Source organism: Parus major, chromosome 3, assembly GCF_001522545.3.
Source record: "Parus major isolate Abel chromosome 3, Parus_major1.1, whole genome shotgun sequence".
Taxonomy (NCBI): domain Eukaryota; kingdom Metazoa; phylum Chordata; class Aves; order Passeriformes; family Paridae; genus Parus; species Parus major.
The window spans coordinates 20,769,561-20,778,447 of NC_031770.1; the positions used below are offsets into that span (position 1 = coordinate 20,769,561).

The 8,887-nt window shown below is 40.6% G+C and overlaps 1 protein-coding gene across 1 annotated transcript in view; it reads right to left on the bottom strand.

Annotated features, from left to right (window-relative positions):
• The window catches only part of SMYD2 (SET and MYND domain containing 2), a 29,373-nt gene extending 20,492 nt beyond the window's left edge, over positions 1–8,881 (bottom strand). The window contains exons 1-2 of the mRNA XM_015622333.2: positions 8,729–8,881; positions 5,987–6,050 (exon numbers count right to left, since the gene is read on the bottom strand). The gene's annotated coding sequence lies outside the window, so the exon portion shown is untranslated. The remainder of the gene's footprint in view (positions 1–5,986; positions 6,051–8,728) is intronic.
• Between the last annotated feature and the right edge of the window lie 6 nt (positions 8,882–8,887).

The window sequence follows — 8,887 nt, forward strand, 5'->3', positions numbered from 1 at the left end:
ACATTTATAGCACTATGTTAGAACAGATCTGTAGTGTTCAGTCTGCACAGGAAGCATCAAATTTTGTTTTCATACCAGACTCAAACTGGTAGAAAACACTAGCAGAGAAAAACACTCAAAACAAATCCCACAAATTTTGAAGTGAAGACTTGATAACCTTTTAGCACCTTCCAGAATGTTCTTAAATCCTCTTACTGTGATTCACTCAGTACGGCAGACCCTGTCTTGGCCCACTGACCCCCAATTTTCAAAAATAATTTAAAAATCCCAACAATATGGCTCATCATAGTGACTGAGTGGCACAGAAGGAACAATTTCCCTCAGTTGCCTAACCACTGAAGGCAAGAGCCATTTGAAACACTCAGGAGACACACTGGTGGCTGTCTGAAGCAGGATGGGTAGATATGCCACAGGTCTACTGGGAGATGGATTCCTTGTGGGAACTACAGCTGTAGGCTACATGCAACAACCCAAAGCAGTGAACAGTCAGGGGAATCAGGACCCTCAGTGCCTCCTGCCTTGGCTGGTCAGCTTAGTTACAGGGTTTGCAGATCAAAACAAAAGCTGATTACTGATTTCAGAGTTACTACACCAAAAATTCTTCCATTGAAAACAGTTATTTTAACTGTCCTGGGCACAGACAGCTTTAGGTTATTTTATTAGGAAAAGAAAGGTCAACACCTGCCTCAGCCTTGGGTAGGATTTGAAGCAGTGCAACACTGCAAGGGTATTCAACCCCTCACAATGTCAACTTTGCTGTCCTTGATATCTCAGTACAATACTTCCAAAAAAACCTACATACAGGCTGCTTGAAATAAGCTCCAGTGTAAATATTCTAAGAGGATGTGGCAATACAGACCAGAACCAAAATAGTATATTACACTGTAATCATGTCATGTGGAATTACACTCTCGACTCTCCTACAGCTGTCACACTACAAAATGCATCCCCAGAGAGACCCATTTCCTATATGTGCCCCAAAACCTTTTCCGGAAAATTCCTGACAGCCTTTGCTTAGGAACCTACAGGCTAAAGGCTAAAAAGAGACAGAGGGAAATCTCATCTCTCACCTTTTCTTGTTTACCCAGGACACCCACTAACTTTAGCATGATTGTTCAAAAAGTGAAGGCACTGAACCTGAAGCTTTGCAAGACTCTCATCCATACACACCCATTAAATAAACAGGAGGAATTACATGATAAAACAAAAAATCAAAATGCAAAATCATGTGCCTGTCTCAAAGCAGTGTTTTTAAAAAAATCCATTTGTCCCTTTATTCTTTACAGATCGTTAATTAAAATCTTTCCCCAGGCAGAATCATACTGAGTTATATGAACTGGTAGGGAGGTTAAAGGGACAAGATATGGCTGAATTGTGCAAAATGAGATAAAAGCCTGAAACACCACAAAAAAAAAAAAAGAGTTCTGATGACTGAGTAATACCTGGGATAGAAACACCATGACAGCAGCTTTCCCTGCGATCACAGCAGGACTGTATTTTGCATTCTTTTCCACGTTTTCCTCCAAGTAGTTTGAATTATAACAAGTTGCATTGTTCTAGCTGAATCCCTAATGCTACATTAATGATATTTTCTTCCTATTTTCATTACATCCACAATATTTTTCCCTTCATTTAGGAGTGACAACATTTTTGGAAGGGAAGTTCTTTAAAGCTTATGCCTCTTACATCAAAGCATGGGAACACTCCTCTTCACCAAGTTCTTCAAAAAGATTCTGCCATCCAGGACTACTGGGCTGATCCCCAGAACACTGTCTTATACCTCACCGTAGGAGAAAAACAAGTAACAAAATATAATATTAAAAATAATAAGACTCAAGTCCAAACAAATGTCCTCATACCTCCTTTTTCACATGGACTTTTTCAATACCACATAAAAACCCTATTCTATTTCACTCAATTAAAAAGAAACACATATAAATAGCACAGAGAAATGATGGGCAAGCCAGTGCAGGGGTTAACCTCACCTCTTCAAAATCTTAAGGCCCAATTGTGACCAAATGGCATTCAACTCTTTAACTAGATTTCAGTGAGGTAACTTCTGATGTCTGATATTAATTGGCAAAGTTCTCTGATACAGCCTTTCAACATGCAGTGAAGGTCGAAGTTTTATATATTTTCACAGCCATTCTTCCCTATGATCGTTTACCAAAAGCAGGGCTATAGAGGGTATTTGATTTTCATGGGTTAACGTTTAACATGTTCACAGGAGACATTTACCAAAGAAAAATACATTGGGGAAGTTTTTGTATAGGGGGCCAGACATCCAACACAATCTTGCAGTGTCAAAATCCTTTTGTGCAGAATCATTGCAGCAAAAAAAATTGTAATTTTTTTCTACAGCTCAACAAAGAGAAGCAGGCAATTTCTACAAGGTCCCATTTAAAACACACCTGCTTAACGCTAATTACAGGTGTGCAACTACATTTTGAGGCTTACTTACTAGCTGGTTAAAAATACCTGTATCACTTACTCCATCAATACCACCTAGAGCAGCCTTTAACATGGCTAAGAAAAACCCATAAATGGTTTGTTCAAGATATATTTCAAATGCTGAAAATCACCACAGAAACATCTCCTTCTGCACACTGGTTAGCTGATCTCCACTCTTGTCTGGGATAAATGACAGCCATGTGTACTAACAGCAAAAGGAGTTCCAGTAGCCAGTTCAAATTCACCAGTTCCAAAATTGAAACCACATAACCCTCTTAAAACATTTCTCTTCAGGGTTCTAAGGCAGCTAATTTCTAAGGAGAAAAAACAAGTGCAGGTCTCCTCCTGCTTGACTAAAATTATTATCATTTAAGAAGTCAAGACCTGAACAGCTGCAGTCGGGGGCTGAAAGCCACTATTACAATAACAGGCCTGTGCTCCAAGGAGGTGAAACTGGAGAGTGGGATGGTGTGAATCTGCTGGAAATCACAACCCCTTTTAAAAGGAGACCTGGATTAGCACTTGGGAAAAGGAAGACCAGGAAACCCAGACTAGATTCAACCCACAAAACATTAAAAGCAGTAAGGACAGGCAGTGAAGGCAACTTCCACTCTCACGTGCCCTGAATCCACACCTACGCAAACATCCAGCTTAATATAGGCCAAACATGTGGTTATCTATGCTAAAAGCACAATAAGAGACCAAAACAGCAACACTAAGGAGCTGCACCAAAGCCTGTGTGTGTGCATGTGTGTGTGTGTGTGTGTGTGTATAGATCCACCTTTCATAAATCCACCTCTCCCCACAATGAACAAGAATTCACATGAATTGTGATATAGGACATCTTTAAGTAAGAAAAGAGCAAGCTCAAAAGCTTTGGGTTTATATCCCAGTATGTTACATGGAAAACATTTGTCTAACTGAATTGTATTGACTAACAAGGTACTAACAAACATATCAAATGAGACCACACCCTTGTTGGGTACATACAATTTTTAGCTGAACTGTACAAAAAAATATGGATTTACAGGGAAAAAAATAAACTTATAAAATAAAAATGAACAATACCATGACAGCTCTCAAGTACAGCCCTGGCCTTTTACCACTGTCGCATGATGTCTCACATGCATGGAGACAAAAGGGATACATTTCTACATTCCAGTGTTACAAATTCAGTATCAAGGCACAAATATCCTTTTTGGCTTTGACAAAGAATTGCTGAACTGCTGAAAAGTGCCTTTGAACAAGGCAGGGATGAAGATGCATTGCAGACTGTCTGTGTAGCACATACCGTTACTGGAGACTGGTTTCTAGAAAATATTGCACTTGAAGGTAATTTTGAAAGAATGTCAAAGAATTCAATCTCAGCAACATTCAAACATTTCATCAGACTGATTCAGAAGGGCCCAAAAGATGGAATAGAGCATTATAACAACTAGGGAATTAAAAGCCATTATGTATATCAACAGCAAGAGTGAGGTGCTAGTACCTGTGTATGTCCAACTATAGTTTAGACATCAACAAAATCTAAAAAAGGCCTTTACATCTAGAGCATCATACCATACACCAACAGGTAGGAAAGATTCTAGTTCACTAACTTATCAGAACAACAAGTTTTTGCTGAGCATCAGCTTTAGCAGACATAAGAATACACATTTTGACCAGATCAAGTTTTGACTCTAGGAACATGTCCCTCTAGAGAGAGAGAATTCTGACCATCAAAAGGTAATTTTTTTTAAAAAAAAATCAATCTAAAAAATGTAATACACGCACAAAACTTTACCAAGGAAAAAAAATAAATAAATAATTCCCTCCTTGCTTGTAAATATGAAAGTATAAACTTTGTCAGGGCTGGAAGCCAGGACACTGAGGCAGGGCCACTTGGTGATGAAAGCAAAGGACCATAAATAAGAAGAAATAAGTTCTATTTCCAACATGACATCTACTTGCTATTTTTCCCAGCACAAATTACTGAGCTTTCCTACTTCAAAAAATCTTGCAGAGCTGTTTCATAAACTGTTGTACATTTTATATAGTAACAGAAGAAACTCACAGTCTCAGATAAAAGCTGCTAAACAGCTGTTGTGTTCAAGGATTTCCTTCCCTCATCTAGTTAAAAGCTTGTAAGAAATAATGACATGAAGAAACATTTCTTAGAAACAAATATTTTTATGAATGAATCATAGGCTTTTACTACACTGTCTTTAGAGCTAATCCAGATTTCTCTCAAGACCCTTAAGGATGATCATACAGTAAGCGTTCACTTTGGAAATTTTATGAACTACTGCAAATTTTGTAAAAAACTCATTTCTGTTAAGCCTTTTGAGTTCCTCTGGTGCCTCAAAACCAAAAGGCTATTTGATTCACCTACAACTCTCCTGAATTCTATGGGAAAGCAGGAAGCTGGGGAGGTAATAGAAGGAAAACTGAGGTCTTTTGAAACTTGTGCAACAAGAGAATAAGATACATCCTTGAAATCAAAGTAGCAGCCAGGTCCAAGTGCCTGGGAACTGAACAGCACAAACCACAACACCTCTGTCCAGGTAATGACAACCGAGACTACTTGGCATGCACCCACACAGCCAACAGCACGTTAACATGTGGGAGAAGGTCTGGATTATTTATAGCTAACACACAGTTGCATGCCAGACCTTGGGTAACTCAAATCCTTCATAAGCATTGTTCCATACTCTGTGCCCAGCACCACAGACCTTGCATAGCTCACGTTATTCAGCTAGCAACCCACTTGAGTTTTTCCACACAGAAACTGGATAATTCTGCATCAAGCTGAGGACCCAAAAAGGCTAGATTCTAATTCTGTCTTTTTTTTTTTTTTTAATTTATTTTTTTATTTTTAAGGTGCTTACTCTCATTTGAATTAAAAATAGAGTTAAAACTGCATGAAAATATTTTGGACATCTTTGTACTGCTCTACTTTAGTATGTGCTTATATTCTACATCCAGAGGCCTTTAAAAAAACAAAATACACAAAAAGAATAAAAGTTGCCACAGTAAGTTAGGGAGAAAGCCTGGTAAGATTCAAATGGTTATGCCTAGCATCAGCTGTGGTAGTCTCAGTACTCCAAATATTTGCAAATATTATAAAAAGAAAAAAAATCCTAAAAAAACCTCTCTTTCTCTCCCCTAAGATGGCTGTTTGGTGATTTCCCTTTTTTTCCAGTAGACACAGGATCTCTTACCAGTTTAGTGAGGCTAATGCTGAATTATCTGGTTTGTCCTTAAAGGAAGAAGTAATACAGACATAATTAGTGGGTTGACAGGCAGCTCTAATCAAAGCCTCAGCATTACCAAGCCCTGAAGCTACTGATCTTTAAAGACTCATGCAGACCATGTCAAAAACCTGTAATTGTCCAAATGTACATCTCCACAGTCAGCAACTGTGGGATGCTGGAACTGACTGGACTGCTATTAATCATAGCTACAATTAGAACATATCAATGCCACATAAACAAAAATTGGAGGTCTGCAACCCCCACCCTCCTTCCCCCCACCCTGACAAACTGCATGACCTTACCTGACATTCCACATTGCAGTAAAAGGCCTGCTTGCATCTTCCACACTTGGACAATCCTTCTTTCCTTAAAAAGAAAACAGAAGTTATTCTGTTCTAGAAACCTGAATGAAATAAAACTGTATGCTGGATCACTTTTTGTACTGTATTTTGCACTTCGCAATGAAAACCGTATTACATTTTCAAAAGCATACTTTTCCAAGCAACTCTCATTATGCAAAAGCACTCTGCTTTCTTGATAAATTACTGGGTTTGGAAACATATTAGTCTACGCTATTTGAAAGATAGCATCATTTTTTGCCACTATATGATGCATAATGTGCTAAACTTATTGTGTTGTGCAAACTTTAAAACTGCTCTGTGTACTTGTTCACCAATATTAACCTTTTGGTTCTTCTGTGACCATTCTACTGCTTCTTTGGTTACAGAATGCATCACCTTGGTTAAGTGCCTCCAAAAGCCAAGAAAAAATATTGTGTTATATACTGTTTGATCTCCTGTCACCTGAGAGCACCTTACTGACCCACCCTGTCTGCTCTGATATCTCTGCATTCTGAGCAGACCTAAGGCTCACACTCTCCTTTTTTATATTTGGATATTACCCCAACAGAGGGGACTGCCACAAGGAAGGTCCTTTTCTGCTTTAAAGTGCATGTGTTGCAACAGATCCCACCAAAAATAGAACATGTGTTACCCAACAAGTGACATTTTGATTATGACAGCAATAGGGATCTCTCAGCAGTACTGAATGCTTTTAAAATGTCTGCACACCCTCCCTGGTGTAAGTAGCAAAAAAAAAAAAAAAAAAAATTGTCTTAAACTGATGTAAGCTCACTGGAGTAAATCAATGGATCAAGGGTGAGTGTCCTCATATGATGTGACAGTGTGGAACATTTTGGTGGTCACTGCCATTCGGAGCCCATAAAACCCAACAAGTCTGGCATCCTCTGATTGTATTTGCAAAGCACACAAGGTGCAACATGAGCAAGCCAAGCTAAAATCATGACTCCTCTTGCTGACATTACAACCTTGTATTTAAAGTAACAACCGCTATCTCATGCAAATACAATATTACAGCCTCATTTTGCCCATGTTACCATCAAAGTTTTCATGATAACTTCGTCAAGTTTTCCTTCCACGCCTGGTGTTGAGCCCACAGCCCTTCTCCAAGGGCTCTCTGCAAGCTCAACCAGCACAGTTCGGAATCTAGTACGTGCTAGTTCAGTGCTAATGCAACAGTCACAGACACAGAACACATGTCTGAGCACTGGCGGATCACCTTACATCACCGAGACATCGTTCCTCTTAGTGGCACTTCATCACCCTGGTGTGAAATAAGTTTCAGATTACCCCACTAACTGCTTTCCTGCTGCAGTCAGTATGTTCCTTGATCGCTGTGCTCCTCCAGAGCTCCAAAGGAGAGGCTTGCATGGATAACAAGCAGCTGCTCCTGAAGATAACTAAAAGCTATTCCGTGAGATAACTATTATCCTTACAGTATTACTTCCAATCAGTGAAGTATGGAATTATTCCCTGGTCCTTTGGTAGACAAATCTGAATATGATAAACAAAACCAGACAGCTTCTTTGGCAAGAGGAAATTTGCAGTTAGGTATAAAAAAAACCCTAAAACCAAACACAACACTTCAACGCAAACCTGAGAGGCTGGGAAAAGGTGTAAAGGAGGTGAGGAAAATCACCTCAACTGTACCGTTCAAATTGATAGGACTCGCTTCACCGGCTTCACTAGGAAGCATATAAGATACGTATGTTACATAAATGCAAATCAAGTGAACAAGTCATAAGTAGGTAAGGTAATGAGAAAAGAAAAAGGATGAATGGATAAATATAGCACAGTTACAACAGTTGTTTTTCTCTGCTGAGGCAGCTCTTAACATTTGCTCTGAGTTATAACCAGGTAAGCACTTAATTCTTCAGTAAGCTGTCAGAAGTCACGAAAGTACTACACCTTCTAAAAATATGGTGTGGTGTGACATGCCAGAGTGTCATATCCATGCTGAATTTGCTAACCCTAATACGTTTGGGGTTTTATTTTCCCCCAAAGCAGCTCATATTGAGAAGCTTGAATCAAACACTTGAGTATCTCCCCTTCACACAGGTGGGGAGGCAGCTGCAGAGGGCCTGGCAAACTCGAGCCCCCTGCATCCCTCCAGCACCAGGAATCCCGAAGCACGCAGGAGCAGGCAGCACTCCAGTCCCAATGCTCCCAGACATGCTACAAACAAGTTCTTGCGTTGCCTGCGCTCCGCCCCAGTAAAAGTAATTTGCAGACTAAGGTTTCAGACAGAGGTAACATACAGATAATTTCCTGTGTATTTCATAACCGTGATATATACATTTCATTCATAGATTTTCTATCCGCTCTATGGAATGTGAAGTGTGAATTAGGCGATTGCAGACCCTTTCTCCCTTATCTAACCTTCATTAAAACCAGCGAGCACGAAGTTATTACAAAACTAGACGGATCAATGAAACTTCCTGCGAGAGGATGGTTACGCACGTGTCTTCGTGACCCCCAGAACTCGGGGAGAGCAGAACGTTTTTTGTTGTTGGCTTTTGGTTTGGTTTTTTTTCCTTTTCCTTTCTCTTTCCTGAGCTGCTGAGCACGGAGCACCAGCTCTGAGTTTACACTTCCACGCTGCCGCAGCACCACGAGCCGAGGAGGGGGAAAGTTCTGCCGCCGCCCCGCAGAAGCCGCGGCCTCCGGGCGCCGCCCGGGCCCTACCTGGCGAAGCAGCCGTCGCAGTGGCCGCCGCGCTCGCTGACGGTCAGCACGGCGACATAGGCCGGGCAGCTGAACAGCAGCTCTCCCACGGCGAAGCGCCGCCGAGCCCGCAGCCCCCGGCCCTTGCCGGCGCTGGCGAACCTCTCCAGGCCGCCCAGC